Consider the following 16,493-nt stretch of genomic DNA (forward strand, 5'->3'; position numbering starts at 1 on the left):
TTGCAGAAGATACAAAAACCAAGTAAAAGGGTCTCTGACCTTCCTAACCTTAGATGAGTTGAGATCCACCCCCAACACTCCCTTCCTACCTACCGTGAATATAATTAAGGGGAAGCTGCAGTGGTAATTTCTCTCCTCATTAACTTCCTGATTGGTTTCAGGCTCAGGATTCCAGCGGGCAGCAGTTTGTCACCAATTCCAAATGGCCAATCGTTAATACTAATGTTTGTGTAACTAACTGCCAGCATCTGCCACGGCTTCTTGTACAACAATAATAGTGAAAGGGTAACATTAGTGCTTCCCCTGTTAATTCAGATTCTGTTCATCAATAGGAAAATCTATGATGTAATTAGCAAACGCATGGGTAGTTGAGGTAGTCGGAGGGAACTAAATCACAGTGGGAGCTCCATGGGCCCCTGACACCTTAATCATCAATACTTACTATGTTCTGGATTTTACTGTTTAGTAGAGAATATTACCATGCTGTGATCTTTTAAAGGAGAATATTGTTTACAACCATCGCTTTTTTTTTTAGAACCCATGATGAATCTAGCACAACCGAGCAAGAACAAGGAATACGGAATCAAGCCTTCAACTCTGTCCCCAAATCGCACTGCTGTGCCTAAGTGAGGAGCTCCTCCACGCTTGAGCCCTGGGTGTCTGCAGACTCTGGGGACTTCTAGCACGTCTGAAGTTCAACGAAAAAGAAAAGGTCAGGCTTAACTTTCACAGCCAGGCAAATCCAATGGGATTCAAGGAAAGTAAATAGCAGCCATCCAGATTCACCCCACCACTGGGAAGGTGAGAAACACCCTCTTAAAAAAACCACCAACATCCCATTTCCGTAGAATCGTACATTTCTGCAGTAACTTTCATTTGAAGCCCAGCTTCCTGATTTGTCCTTATTTTGAACAAGACACTGGTTACCAATAGATGGCAAACACATTGTGGAGTTGAAATCTCATGCACCATTGTCACCCACTTTTCCTGTGACTAGATAAAAAGGCAATTTCTGTCACTTTGAATATCACACTTTATTTCAGGTGAGTAACTTGGTAGAGTGGTTCCTACTTCAACTACTACAAATCGACAGAACAGAGATGCTCTGTAGGTCCATGCCGCAGTGTCAAAGGGGAAATCAGCTACAGGAAACGCGGCAATTGGCACCTCTCCTGACTCCTCAATGGTCATTCAGGGCCTTAGCTTTTGCCTGCCAACAACATAAGCTTTGGTTGGATCTGGCCACAGCATCAGGAATCGTCTCTTTCTCCATCAGGTACCTTGCATTACATAGTAAACAAACAGTAGGGTGGCTTCAGCAGGGCTGGTTGACTCAAGGGCTCAGCTCTCCAACTCTGAAACCTCATTCTGCTCTGATTTAGCAAACCCCCGTGTGTTAAGTGAGATTAAGGACATGCTGTAAGGAATCTCTGTGTTCCCAGGCTCTTGTGCAGAAGTATGAAGGAAACAACTAAGGTTGAATGGGGATAGTTTTTTGTTTACTCCTGAGTAGCTAAATGGGCAAAAGGCTTATTTAGTATAAAGGATTGGTTAATATTTTTACTGTGCATTTGTCTTGAGTAATGGGAAAGCCCATTTTTAAATACTGAGATCTATAAACCTCTGTGACAAACTTATAAAAAGTTTTTTTCCTAAATGCAAAGAATCCAACAGAAAACCCAGCTAACATGCTACGGCATGGATGTTAAAACCCTACCACTTCAAAACTGCCACTTTGTTTTTACAATCTATTTTTCCAGCAACTCTACATTAATTTAGTATAAACCTAGGAAATGACACAGAGGGCAACTTTCTTGGTAGACAGACACCTGCATCTGTTTCTCAGCACCTCAAGTGGTGGCTCCGAAGCCGCCTGGACCAGTGGAGCTCTACCAGTCTTCCAACATTTCTCATAGGGCATCAGACATCCTGATCGAACTTCAAATGGAAAGTGTCATTAGATGCGAACAGTTCCAGTCACCAACTGGTTATCTCACAAACCACCTCAGGGTCTGAAGCACTAATCTAAATAACATGGGTTGTTTTCCCACTAACTTCCAAATCGATCACAGTTTTGACTGTTAGGCAATTTGGGCTACATATGCTGGTCTCTGAATGTGCACAGGGGTATGTAATGACAGCCACATAGATTTTAAAAACAACCAGGCACTACCAAGATGTTATCTCTAGCAGACAGAGTGCTGCTCCTGTATCCAAACCTGCACTGATTACTTGGATAGACTTCCACTGCAGCCAATGAGAGTCACCAAAGTCAAGCAAGGAGCAGCAAGTAGGTGCAATGCTGATAATAAAAGCAAGATAACTCGGATTGGAACTTGTAGCTATAAAAAGGCAGCAAAAAGGAAATGAGCAATTCTGTTCCAGTGTTTTAATCACACAGCAATAAAACGTAGAAGTTCTAAGTTCAAAGAAACAAAACCCATGTTCTTTTTGATTTAAGCCTATGAGTTTAATCTTTTCAAGGCTTGTGGCTGATCCTCCTGCTGTTGTTATACAGCCCTTATCTGTGCAAATAACAGTGCCAGAATTTGGTCTGTGACAGTTCTTAAAGACCATTTCTTGATCTAATTACCTTTTACCCTTGGAAAAGCACCTGTATACTTTTCAGCCATATGAATCTGAAAAACTTCCGGCTGATATCACACAGGTAAAGAAGCGAGAAGGGATTCCAACCATAAACACAAAACCTTACATCTTCTGACACTGGAAATGGCATTGACTTTTAACATGAGTGATCCCTGGAATTCAATGGACTGAAAAGAATAATACACTTTCAGTGATGTGAGAAAGCAGGACATTCATGCTTGAAAACTAAATATTTTCCCAAGTTTACATTTAAAAAACTATTAAACTCTCAATAAGGAACAATTTTTAAAGATTTAAAGATCAGAGGTACAATCCATTTTTAAAAAATCTTTCACCTTATTTTTCAGGGAAAAGGAAAATAAGTAAGCATGCCAGTCCCACATGCTGCTAAGGAACATGCACTTTTTCCCAGTGTCCACACAGACATGTGTGAGCATAGCCAGGCATGCAGGATGAAGGGGAGCAGAACCAGACTGCCACTGGCAGTGGGACAGTACCAGAGCATCACTAAAGCATGCCTAGGTTTTTGGCATGAGGGTGGACAGGAACTGTTCTTTGTTGTACCTTCTCCCATGCAGCCACAGCATTTTCCTTCTACAAATACCACGGCAAATGGATGCTATCTATGTAAGCAAGCAGTAACTTCCACACCAGGCTCCACAGAGCCTATATGAAGTGTCTTGAAAAACAAACAGGCCTGGGAAACTGGTGGCAGTCACACCAAGAAAGCCACTCTACCTGCGCAAACAGTGGAATGAGAGAGCATGGTGTCGGCACTCTCCCCAGGTTACCATCTGAAGGACTGGCACCTGTCTTCTCAGTGCCACTATTGCACATTGTGGATTGACCCTGGAGGACTGACTCTACCACTCACTGTCAGCAAACAACATGCCAAGCTACAGCAACTACCATAACACACATGGCAACTGCTTGGCAAACCGTTAGGTCAACTAACCAAATGAAATCAACCAACCAAAAAAACAAGTTACTGCTGCAAAACCAGGCACTCAGACTCAGAGAACCACCAGAATCATCTCAGTTGCTGGCTCAAAAAAAGAATGAGAGAAAACCACCATTTTCCTATTTTCCTATCGTGGAGAAAGCATCAGAGCGGCAACCAGAGTGTCAGAGTCTATCCTGACTTTGCTGTAGATCGTCATAAGATGTGCAAGATGAAATATTCATGTAAACACACGCAGAAAGGCTAAGTTATCCTAAGCAATTTCCATTCAGCTCCCTCTCACCTTTAGAGTGCTTAACCCTATCTTCCCAAATGTTCAACTTTCTAAGCACAGAGTTAAATAGCAAAAGGTCAAAAAGAAAACCTATCTCCGCTGAATCTCTCATGTGATTAATTCCTGTGTGAATGCTCTAGTTGAAAAGATGGAGGACTACTGACTTACAACAGGGTGAAGAAACCAGCGTTAGTGGCAGGCTGTTCTTCATAAACCAGCCAGGCAAGGCGATCCATCTCATACTGTGGTATTCTGTTATGTGCAGATGTAAGACACCAGCAGTCAGGAGCCTATGGCTCGATGGGTTCCTGCTAGAAGGCCAAAGAGAAGCTGCAAAGCCTTAAGAAAACTGAGAGACAAACTTTCATCAACTGTGTTTTCAAGATTTCCTTTGAACACAAAGATTTGCATTTTGTAAACCTGCAGTCACTGACATTTCTGAAGGATATTCACACTCCGTCAGTCCCCAGTTATGTTTTAGTTCTTTGGCTTCTACTCTGTGTGAACTAACCTAAAAAAAATTGCCGGCTCCTTCCTCGCATCTCTCTTCCTCAGGATGAACGCTGGAATGAAATGGTTCCTACTGACTGAGAATTCCTGCCAATGTCTGCAAGTCCATAAATGTGCTAAAAATGTTCTGTACTGACTGTCTTTCTCCTTCTATCCCTCAGGCCTCATCACAGACCTGGATCAACTGACAGCTCCCACGAGGACAAATTATGGAAGCCCACCTGAAGCCAAGGGTTTCTGCTCGCTGCACGTGGTCACTACAACATTGCACAGGTGAGGCTTCTCAGAGGCAGCGTTATGCACAGCAGACAGCAAGTCGAGACATTAATCTAACAGGAGTCTGATACCAAATAGTTAAAAGGGGCTAATGAAAACTTGGCTACAGATCTGCCTTAAAAGTGAATTCCATGTGTTGCATACACCAGCTGAAATGTCTTTGCAATTTTTGCTTTGATCAGTGTGTTGTGGACTGGTCTGTGCTGACTGTAATGTAGACCAACTTAGAGAAAACGGGAGTGGTGCCCCCTTGCTGCTTTGCATGTTATTAACACAAGGCCAACCAACCCAGTTCTAGAAATATGTCTGTAGATATTATCCCACTGGCAAAAAGTTTCAAGAGCCACAAGCAGAGCTGCATTTCAATGCAGAAATAAAAACAAACCTAAGGATCTGGAACCAAAATCATGTCCCATCTGTGTCTCTTAACACAGATATACTATTTCACAGTAAAGCCCTTTCCCCCTTCTCAAACACCTACCCTTCTTGCTAACATTTAAAAGCAATTAGGATTATCTTGGCTGCCCACAGTAGGGCACATTCACTGTGTATTTTCAAACAGCATTCATTCTTGGCATTAGGAACTCAGGATAAAAGGTAAAGATCTGAATGGAGATCTTTATTCAACGTGCTTTACCACAGATTATCTCATTCTTTTCCAGTTCATACTTGTACTTTTAGCAACTAAGAAGGCAGGGCTGTAACTGATGTAATTAGAAACCAGAAGCTGAAGAAACAGACTCCTGCTGACTCTCTCACCTCTGGCTTTAAATTCTCTTACAGTAATACGTGAAAAAATCAAACAAGGTTTTCCACTTTTCACCCACCACCACTTAGACAGGGAGGATGCAAAGATGACTTTTGGGAAGCACTGGCTTTTTTAATGAGACTCCAAAACCTACCTTGAAACTATACCAATCCATTACAAAGCAATCGCCATACATGCTTGCAGACGTGATTCAGAGCAGAGCAGTACTGATGGATCAACACTCTCTGCTATCCCCGGTGTTACATTCTGTGGGTAACTCGATGTCACTAAGCCATTGCTGCATGCTATGGAAGGCAGAGGGTGAACCATCTTGGAAAAACTTCAGGAGGATCAGGTGTGCTGAGATGAGTACCCTTGCTTTGACAGACTGAAAGGCAACATCCAGAATTCAGCTGGCAAAAGCTTAATTTTGGGTTGGCAGAAGTGAACAGTTATTCACCTTTTGTGCAAGGTATTCACCAGAAATGCTCACTCTACCCGAGCCAGGTCTCGGCAAGGTATAAATCGGTACATCTCCACAGAAAGCTCCCCAGTTTATATTTCACTACCAGGAACCCCGATGGCTAGTTCTCTCAATGAGACATGATTTTAATGGTTTCACACAGACATCTTCTGTTTTGGAAGACACGCAGTGAAACGTTCTCCAGGAACGGAACATCTCAATGTACAGCAGACATTTGCCACTGCTAAGTTAGCAGGTAAAACATGCACTTCTGTTGATTTTTTTTCGGGTCATCTCTAAGTGTAAACATTCTGTGTGATCACCCAACAAGCATGATGACCTCAGCATTGTGGAAGAGCTGAGATGAAGTCACAGATTTGAGGTATTTTTAACCTGGTAGTAACACTACAAAGAGAAGGCTTCACGATAAAATGACAAAGGCATCTCCCTGTTCCCTCTCTATTATTCTGCAGTCACTTAGTTAAACCCCGCGTTGTCCTGTGCATACATTCATGCAGCACCACAGGGAAATACACTGGAGAACCAATTGTGCTGCTGAACAGGCAACCCCTTTGGTTTTGTATTGCCAGTACTGAAAAGATGCACATGCCTCTCCTTCAGGCTGACTCTGTGTTATAACTATCAGCAGACTTACTTTTGGAGATCCCTACTTCCCTCAGATGTTCAGAGTCCTCCACGGCAGGGCAAACCTGTGCTCTAAACCAGAGGCCAACAAAGAGACAATGCTTTTGAAAAAAAAAAAAAACAACAAACCATTTCAAGATTCAATATTAGAGAGCAGCCACAGAAACATATGAGGAGGCATTGATTTCCACGAAAGGCAGACAAAAAAGTGGCTATGAGGGATGGGGGTATTTAGAGAACTGCCACCAGCTGAGGAGCAGCAAGGAATCTCAGAAGAATGAAGCAATTTGCTTCATCACGTAACAAGGCTGTGACAAAGCTGGGACCTTTCATCTCTTCACTCCTGGAGGTCGGCCACTACTTCTCTATTCCACACGCAACACTGGAGACTGACTCTCCATCAAAAAAAAGATGCCCCTGGTGTGCTGTACTCAAAAGACTGCCAAAAGACAGAGGCAGCTCTGAGAAAAAAAGCGGATTTCAAATCCACTTTTTGGACTGTTTTACTTATTCCTATAGAAATTAGAAACTGTTCTAACAAGATGATTAGAACACACACATCTCAATCATTTCTCATGAGAAATACCTAGTTATCTGCCAGCTGCTGGAACACATGCCCAAACACCCTGCCAAGACCGGTTACGCACAAAATTGCTGTCCTACAGGGCTAGGAGGCTTGGGACTCCCTAGGCTCTCACATTGCTGGGCACAGTAGCAAGCCAGGGATCTCAGTGCCCCATGTGATTCTCCCGCATGGCCACCTTCAAGGCCAGATACATAAAATGAACTATGTTGGTTTTCGTTTTTGTTTTTTTTCCTGTGAAAAAGTAAACAAACCATTCCACAGATCCAGGTCAGAAAAGGCCACACAACCATGTCAACAGGCAGCAACCTCCAGTGGCAAGGCAAAACCAGGAACAGACTGCCTACAACTCCAAATCTAGGGACAGGAATCACAGAACCATAGAATAGTTTGGGTTGGAAGGGACCTTTGAAGATCATCTAGTCCAACCTCCCTGCCATAGGCAGGGACATCTCCAACTAGATCAGGCTGCTCAGAGCCCTGTCCAACGTGACCTTGAATGTTTCCAGGGATGGCACCACCTCTCCGGGCAACCTGTTCCAGTGTTTCACCACTCTCATTGTAAAAAATTTCTTCCTTCTATCTAGTCTGAATCTACCCTCTTTTAGCTTAAAACCATTGCCCTTTGTCCTATCGCAACAGAACCTACTAAAAAGTCTGTCCTGATCTTTCTTATAAGCCCCCTTTAAGTACTGAAAGGCTGCAATAAGATCTCCCTGGAGATTCCTCTTCTCCAGGCTGAACAAATGGACTCACCATCCGTGTAAGCTTGGTGAGGAAAGAAGGCAAGTGTTCAGCTGAATCCTCCACTTGTCCTGCTGTGAGTTTGCAGAAACATGTGATTTGAGCAAAAACACAAGCGGTCTGGATTTTCTCCAAAGCAAAAGTTTTTATCAGAACAATTTCTAGCCAGCTCAACAGAAGAGAACATGGCATCATCTCTCTGCACCCTACAGTCCCCTCAGGCATAATTTGGGGACCTCATGCTAATTTAAGGAGACTGTTTTCTGTCCATCTCCTTTGGGGTCTGCATCTTCTCCATAGATGACAGGCTTTTCCATACAACCCCAACATCACCTAATCCACAGATAATGCCACACAGGGGTGGCTGAAATGGACATCTCCAGCTGCCGTTAACCAGCAGTGGTGTAGTCACACACACTTACCATAGCTGTTGTGTGACAGCACGTGAGAGTGAATGGACAAAAGGCTGCCCACTGCTTCTTTGTGGAATGACTGCTGACACTGCAGGGTTCAGGTGGACAGATGCAGGGGCTGCTCCCTGTTTCGAGGAAAGACCTCACACACTACATCTATCTCCTAGTGCAACACAGGAGACAGCTACTGAGCCCCGACTTCTCAGCTGCTTCTGGGCATCACTACAATACAGCTGCCTTTATTTTGCTTGGTATATGAATTTAAAATATGTCTAAACAAGAAGTTCCTTGTGAATAACTACCTCTAGAAGCATCAGTCATCCCACCTAGGAAATGCACTGCCATTTGCAATAGCTGTTGCAAGAAAATGTTTTTTGAAAAGCAGTGGTAATTTTAAAGCAAAAAGTGCATTCAAGGCTCAGGAAGGTGTTATCAAGCAGCAGAATATGTGGAGAGACAAAAAAAAAGGGCACAAGGTTTCTCCCTTGTGTAGCTGTACTAAAGGAAGGAAATAGGATCCTAAGAGCTTTAATAATCACGTGTAACTTTTGGTGTTCAGCACAGAAATCCAAACATAATGCTATTTTGGCCAAATGACCCTCAGTTCTTGGGTCACAAAGGCTGTTAATCCTCACTAGCATATCAGGAAAAAAAGGAGGGTATCACAGTTTGCGCAACACCAGGACTAGCCATATAAATGTAAATGTTAATTCTGGTCACCCCTCTTTACATTTTTGTTGTTGCCAATGTCACTTTCAATCTATAAAACAAGGATGAAATCCTTGTCCGTTTTCACCAGTCCTAATGGTCCAGGAGTAACCAAATAGCTAACAATGATGGCCTCAGCTCTTTTGGGTTTGTAGAAAATACTGGCTCAGTGCAAAAGTGCCATATTATATGGCTTAGAAGATTTTTTTGGACTTGATTTGCAAGTTTTTGGAAATTAAAGGTTACTAAACAATCACAGAAAACGCTAAGTCTAATGAAAGTGATCCGTTATGATAGATAGGATAGATTTTTCAGTTGCAAATATTTTTTTTAAATGCTCTTACAATGTAATCATCTCTGCTGGGAAGACAGAAAACAAGGACCGGCAACTCATACCATGCTAGCGAAAGCAGTAGGAGTTTGTCACTGAGTTCAGCACGAGCAAGACTGCACTCAGCAACAACCGGGCTCAAAATTGAACAAAAGGGAAGAAAGAAGAAGCCTTATCATCTACAGCTTATCATTTAAGTCAATCTGCAGTTTAAAAAGCCCAGAAGGCTTTAAAGCGACTTAATATTACCATGACATTATAATTTTTAATATTAACTTTAATTTCGAAGCCAGTCAAGCAGATTTACAGTAAAACGGCTCAACAAGTATTGATGAAATATGCAGCACAAGATAGGTATATGCATGAACAGAGTGAAAATGTTGCTACTTATTTTAAAGTGAGATTTATGCCCTCCGAAGTTTAGGAACCTTGCTGCCATAAGTCACAATACTTGAGAAAATAGGGACAAAAACTGAACACAAAACACTTTTGAAGTAGTCAAATAAGTTAAATGAAGTTTCACACAACATTAGGCTTGAGACAGACCCGCTGCATTATATTTATTTCCACAAACACAACAGCAGTATTAAATGCAGACTGTGAAATGCTGGTGCAGCGCAGAGGCTGCTCCTGCTCCGAGGTGAAGGGCCAGACCCTGGCTGACCATGTGCCATCATGGGGGGCTGCAAGGAGCTTGCACCATGCAGAGTCACTGAGTACCTGGTGCTGTTCAGGGTCAAGGCAGGTTTTTTCCCTCCCTTGGAAGATGGGGCAGGCAGTGTCCCTCCACACATGTAGCTGACAGGCGCAGCAGCTGAATGCAGCAAGAAAAGCAGATGAAGTGATCCAAGCTGGGCAGTTGGAATCAGACGTACAGAGGTCAGCCCCACGGCTGAGGAGGGGTAATTTCTTTCAAACCAGGGGCCAACCCACACTCCTCTCTCGTCACTCCTTTTTAACTACAGTTTAGGCAGTTACAGCTTTATTTGAGTTAGTCCCTGCAAAAATATCCACAGGAATAGACCAGATGCCTCTTAACAAGCCAGTGTCGTTCCACTCTAATGTAGACTCTGTGTGCACAAACTCATGTGCAGTACTTATGCCTTGGAAAAATTAAAGATTCAAAACTGAAGTCCCTGGAAACACTTGTGACTCAGGGAAGCACTGAGGCAAGATGTGTTTGATGCAGCTGGTAGACACAGCTTTATGAACTAGAAGTTCATATCTATGCAAGAGACGGGACAGCAAAAATTGAGATGAACGAAGTCTTGATTTAGCGTACTTAGGAGATTTTAAACTGTATTTAAGGGTACACCGCTAGCTCAAATCTGGCTTAGACTGAAATTTATCAAAATGATTTTTAAATAGGCAAAAGCTAATAAAAAAGAAATTTGCTAAAAAAATCTAGCGTAAACAGCTGTTTCAGGGTGGGAAAATAAAACACTCCTTGCAGTGCCTGCAACTGCTCTGAGAGAGAACTTGAAAGGGAAAATGATTTATAAATGAACAGGAGAGAGAGTTCATTGATTTTTCTTTTTCTTTCATGTCTAGAAAGGAAACACAACTAGTGACAAACTGGACTGAAAATATTCTTTTACTTTCAGCAGTCTAAGACATGATTAGTGCCATGCTTGGGGTAAATAAACATGAGACCCACAGCATATGGGGTGCGATTCACATCTTATGCAAACCTTCTACTTGTGAAACGTTAACTGCCTTAACAGATACTGCGAGATAAACACCAGGCATAGAGCTTTAAAATTGGCATTGTAAAATTATGGAAAAGCAGGAAATAAATGCAAAGATATAAATACCAGTGTTAAAAAAGAAACAAAAATCACAACTGTTGGGTTTATTTCAAAATGAACCACAGGGAGTCCCAATGTAGTTAACTTGGCTCCCACTCTTTCCACATCACATACTAAAATTAATCCCAGCAAATGAAGCGCTTAATTCTGAAGATACTTCAAAACCAATCTCCAGATCTTTTCAGGCTTTTAAGAGAAACGCATTTCAAAAATAAACGCTCCCCCGCAAACCCCTTCGAACAATTTTCAAGCGAGCTGTAGCCCACCCACCCGCGCACAGAGGCTCTCGGCTCTTCTCACGCCGTGTCCAAGCACGCGGGGCGGGGCGGGGCGGGGCGCACCGCAGAGCCGCGTTACGGGGCTGCTGGCGTTCGCCTCGCGGCCGCGCCACCGCGCACGTGCTGTGGCGCCCGCGGCACACGCGCTCCGCCGGCAAGCGCCACGCCAGCGCGCGGGAACGGCGGGAAACCCCCCGCCGCCCCCCCCCCCCCCCCCCCCCGGCAGAAACCACCGAGCCACTTCACGTCTTCTCCTTGAAACACCGACAGCGCTAAAAAAGGTCAATGAAAACGCTGACACCCGCCTAATTACAGAGGGGAGAGCAGAGTCCTTCTCCTATTCTGATTATGCACAATGAGCATGAACATACATTTGTATAAGATCTTATTTTCATGTGTGGAAGCAGTGAGGGGAAGCAAATTACTTTTATAGCATGCAACACAAGTTCACTGGCTTTGCATCAGCGTAGCAAGACAAGTCTGGTATCTTTCCATTTTTCAAGTGAAAAAACACTTTATCTAAATAGCTCTTTGTGCGTTCTCAGTACCGCACACTCACAAAATGTCACTTACAAGCAAAAAGCAGCTGTAAGGCTTGCATGTCTGATTTACTTCAACAGGTTTGGGAGAAACGAAATATAATTTATTATAGCCTATTTAGCTCCGCAACAATTGCCCTTCAAAACCCGAAGGAGAACAATGTAATTGAACGTACATGCCTTCTTCCCTGCAGAAACCTCAAACAGCCTCAGGCAAGAGCTAATACAGATGTAGTACAAGGCATTAAAAGAGTGCTGGATGCTGTAGCTAGCAATTATCCTGGTATTTAACCAAATCTATCGCTCATCAGGAAAGCGTTTAGTGCAGTAGTCGAGCGAGACAGGCTGACACGGAGCACAGCTACTTAACTGTCCCCTCCAGCGATTACACTTTCTCAGCCTGAGAGTCATGTCAAATTAAACAACTACACATTGACTTTTCACTTCTATAAACATTAGGGTATGATTGACAACTACTGGATGCTGTAAGACAGTCATTATAATCAGCCAACATACTGTTAGCTTATTTGTGGTGTGGTTTTTTTTCCCCTGTTCTGAGCAATTTCCTCCTGGACTATTTTACAGCGCTCTATTGGTATGTTTGCTTTGGTTCCTTGCAGGGTCACCGTAACAAAATGCCACCCCCATGACAAGACCTTGTGTGTGAGAAAACAACATAAAATTAAGTGACATAACTTGGCATACAAGATACTTCTTTTTGACTTAACTTGGCATACAAGATACTTCTTTTTACTTAGTCTTGGCCAGCACTTACCCACTTAAGTCAAATTTGGAGATGTCTGGACAGCAACAATTAGATGTTAGCACTGCACTAATACTATTAATGTGGCACCTTTCTGGAGTTATTTTCCCCAATTCCTGCCCTAACTCTTGGAAGTCTCTTTCAATCTACGTATAGCAGACACTGCAAGAGGAATGAGTCACCTGCAAGAATGGGAAATTAAATTACAAGCTCTACAATAGTGTTCTGAGTATGTATTTGTAAAGACCTCAAGCTTCCTAAGGCTACAGTATCCCTGCGTCAAAGCACTGCTTACTATATATAACTGAAGACTGCAGTTTAGTAAAGTTACCAGAAATTGAACGGGTACATAAAGCAGTCAAGGTTGTGAAGAAATATGTCCCTTTGATTTTATATGCAACATTCTGGTGCCTGAAACCACTACATTGTAAGTGACAGCTTTACTCTCCACCCCTCTAATTCAAGCCCCAAGAGTAACATAAAAGATGGCCAAACTTTCTCCTCTCAAAATAAAAGAAGAAAGTAAAAAAATTATTCATAAATAATGCTTAACACTTCTACTCTCTCATCCCTCCACCATCCCTAAGAAACCCCACTGGATCCTTTAAAGACTCTGGTAAAGAAGCAGGTGAGATGAATACTGTACCATTAAGCTAATTATGAATACAAAAAAGTCTAGAATGCTGTTGGTATGCCTGGAAGCCTCTGTTTTTATGTTATTAGTGGATCTGAAGCTCCACCTTCATACTATCTGCATCAGACTGAAAGGTAAACTTTACAGTGTTGTTTTTTAGAAAAACATAATAAATCAACTAAATAAAATCAGTAACAATAACCACATTTGTGGAAACTGTTCTGTGCTAGAAAAGTATGATTTCACTGCAGGATTAGCACTCAAAGCAAAAACTACAGGAGCCGAAAACAGGAGGACAAATGAAGCATCGTTCTCTCGCCTCTCTGGTGGTGTCAGCTGCAGTCCCACTCATTTTTCCATTTCTGAACTCTATTTAATACCCAAGCATGGGTCTCAGAAATCTAAAATTAAATATAACAGCATTTCAAACATCCCATCTCTCCCTCTGGCTGAAAAGCCAGGCAACAGTAAAACTAAAAGACCTTGGTGAAGAGTCCAGAACATGCCAGCTCTGTTTCAAACACAGAAGACAAAGCAGTCAGAGCACTGAAGACAGTGAAATATAAATTAATTTCCAGGTTTTGCATTATAGCACTGAAGTAACAGCACCACAGGAAGCACTTAAAACCTTTGCTGGTCTATTTCCAATATTTTCTTTCATTTCTTTTAATCAGTTAACTGCCACCAAAGTACCTTTCACTAAAGCAAGTTACTCTCCTTGTCTGCAGGCCAACCAACACAGTGTTCTTTTCACTTCACGCAGCTATTACTGTTTTAACTCCAGGGATACTTCTCAGACTACCAGATCCCCAAGACCACAGATTTATCTCCAAAGACCCAGCCTCAATTTATTCGTAGACAAAATGTCTTAGTTATGTTTTGCACAGACTTCCTACTTACGTAATCGGGCAAGGGCACCTACTATTTTATTTTACTGTCAATGACCTCACGTCCACACTTCAGCTGAAGGGACTAAAACAAGAATGGACAGTATCTGCCATCCCAGCACACAGACAGATGTACCAGTAACTTTTGTAGTTTCTGTATTTTAAGGGTAAATTTTCCCCAAATCTGCTCGAAGTTTCATCTCCCAAGCTCTGAAAGACATTCACACAAAAAAATGCCAAAAACCAACCAAAACCCGCTAATGGGCTTTAGCTCCCTTTCAGTGGTTACCAGCTGGCTGCATCATCTCAGAAGCAACGTCCTCTAGCTGAGCTGGTCGTGCAGTGCTCTGCCACGTTAGAGCTCGGCTGCCCACAGGGTGCACCAGCATACATCCCTGTTCTCCCAAAGGCAGTACACTAGCTGTATGTAACACACTCATCTCACAGGTCCTCTGGCTTTTCTACTGAGAAATTCAATGTTAGCATCTGCTACAGTAATGCTACAAAAAAACCCATTTAACCTAAACCAAAAATCCCTTAGGAAAATTCCCACTCTGTACTTCTAGCCAGGAATCATAAAACTATGATATTAAAACTGTATTTTCAACAGTTTTTCTGAAAATAAAAGGCTACTTCACTGAAAAGCTAATGTTAAAATAGCATTCCATGAAATACTGAAATACTTTTTAGGAAATAGCATAAAAATAAGACAGGGTCCCATCAGAGAAATCTGTATTTGAACATACGCATAGCACGTATGTATCCATATATCCATGTATATATATCTGTATATCGATATAGGCACCCACACACAAGTACAGGTATGTGTAGATTATATATATTATATATATAAAGCTAACTTTCAGTCCTCAGAAAACAAAAGCTATCCCCATATAACAGCCAAATTCCTACATAACTCAATTTCGACATCTCATCTGGTGTGAACTGCACTCATTCCTAGTGTAAACCCCAGCGCGCTCTGCAATGATATACTGTAATGTCACATCGCAATCTGGATTTACTATAAAGGGCTGCTGACGAGTTTCAGAGCAGTAAACATTGCTGCGAGGTGTATTTCACACTGAGCTGGTTTTTATGAAGAACACTTCACCGCCCAGCCACGGCACCCAGATGATGAATGGTGAAAGATGCATGACAAGCTTCATCATTGTTTGTAAATCTTAACTGTTCCTGCTCACTAACTCTGCAGGCAATTTTCAAAGACAGCGGCCGACAGAAGGACAGCACAGCTTTCCTGAAGGTTATTCAACTCGTACTTGGCCTAAGCTATGCCTGTAAGGAGCACTGGAAATAAACTCATCGGTTACACTGAAGCATAGAATTAAAAATGTCTGATGGGCAGGAATGCTAATGGTTGCTAAATTAAGAAAGCCCATTAAGTAGCCTTAGACATCCGTCCCCTACCCTGTCCCGCAGGGTGACATACATCACGCGCAGGCAACATACCCTGGTGTTATTTACACATGCAATGTAAATATGCGTATTTATAGAACGGGCAGAATGAATGATGGGCTGTCTGCTCACAAGAGAGACATTCCTCTGTATCTTGTGCAGTTACACATAGCACCCAACCATCCCCTAGCTCCTTTGCCTACTGCTTGTAGGAAAGCTGCTTCTGTTCTGTCAGAAGTTTGCCCTTGTGACAAGGTATAATGCACACAGAAAGGAAAACTACTCATGGCATGCACTGTTTTCCTTGAGATCATTCTGGTGTGGGAGCAGCGCCATGGACTGCAACAACCTCTTGGAAAGAGTCACAATTCGTCTCATCGCCTCCCTGCTAGAGGTGAAGCCACTCTACACCACTTTACACTTCAGAGCCTTAGTAGTTCTGACTTTTTCTTTTCCCTTTTCTTTTTTTTTTTAGAGATTAGCATAAAATATTTCTTCTTTTGCTAGAGTTCCTCACAATCTGTGAAGAGTTGCTTTATAAGCAGAAGAAGCTGCAGAAGAATTAGCTCAGCTGGAGACTCTCACCTGAGCTGCAAAACCGTTGTGAACTGCGAGATGCTCTACGCAGACCCTTGTGCACAGAAAAGATTACCGCTGAATATGGATCGAGCTCTCTCTTAAGCAGTCAAGTTACGAGGGTCCAACTGCACTTTAAAGCAAAGCAAAGAGGCGAGCAGTATCACTGTTTGTTACAATTACAAACCATGGGGTAAGCATACTGTTATCACTACCATCCTGACAAGATGTCTTCATTTGTTTTAGCATTTTATAGTAAAGTTTGTTTTACTGTTAATGATTTCTATCAATTTCTGCTTGCAGTGCGAAAAACTCTGTATTCAGAGGTAATA

At 42.5% G+C, this 16,493-nt stretch overlaps 1 protein-coding gene across 2 annotated transcripts in view; it reads right to left on the minus strand.

Moving 5' to 3' along the window:
- DMRT1 (doublesex and mab-3 related transcription factor 1) overlaps positions 1-16,493 on the minus strand; it is a 58,327-nt gene that overhangs the window by 477 nt on the left and 41,357 nt on the right. The window lies entirely within an intron of this gene.

Source organism: Leptosomus discolor, chromosome Z (assembly GCF_034619465.1).
Source record: "Leptosomus discolor isolate bLepDis1 chromosome Z, bLepDis1.hap2, whole genome shotgun sequence".
NCBI classification, from domain to species: Eukaryota; Metazoa; Chordata; class Aves; order Leptosomiformes; family Leptosomidae; genus Leptosomus; species Leptosomus discolor.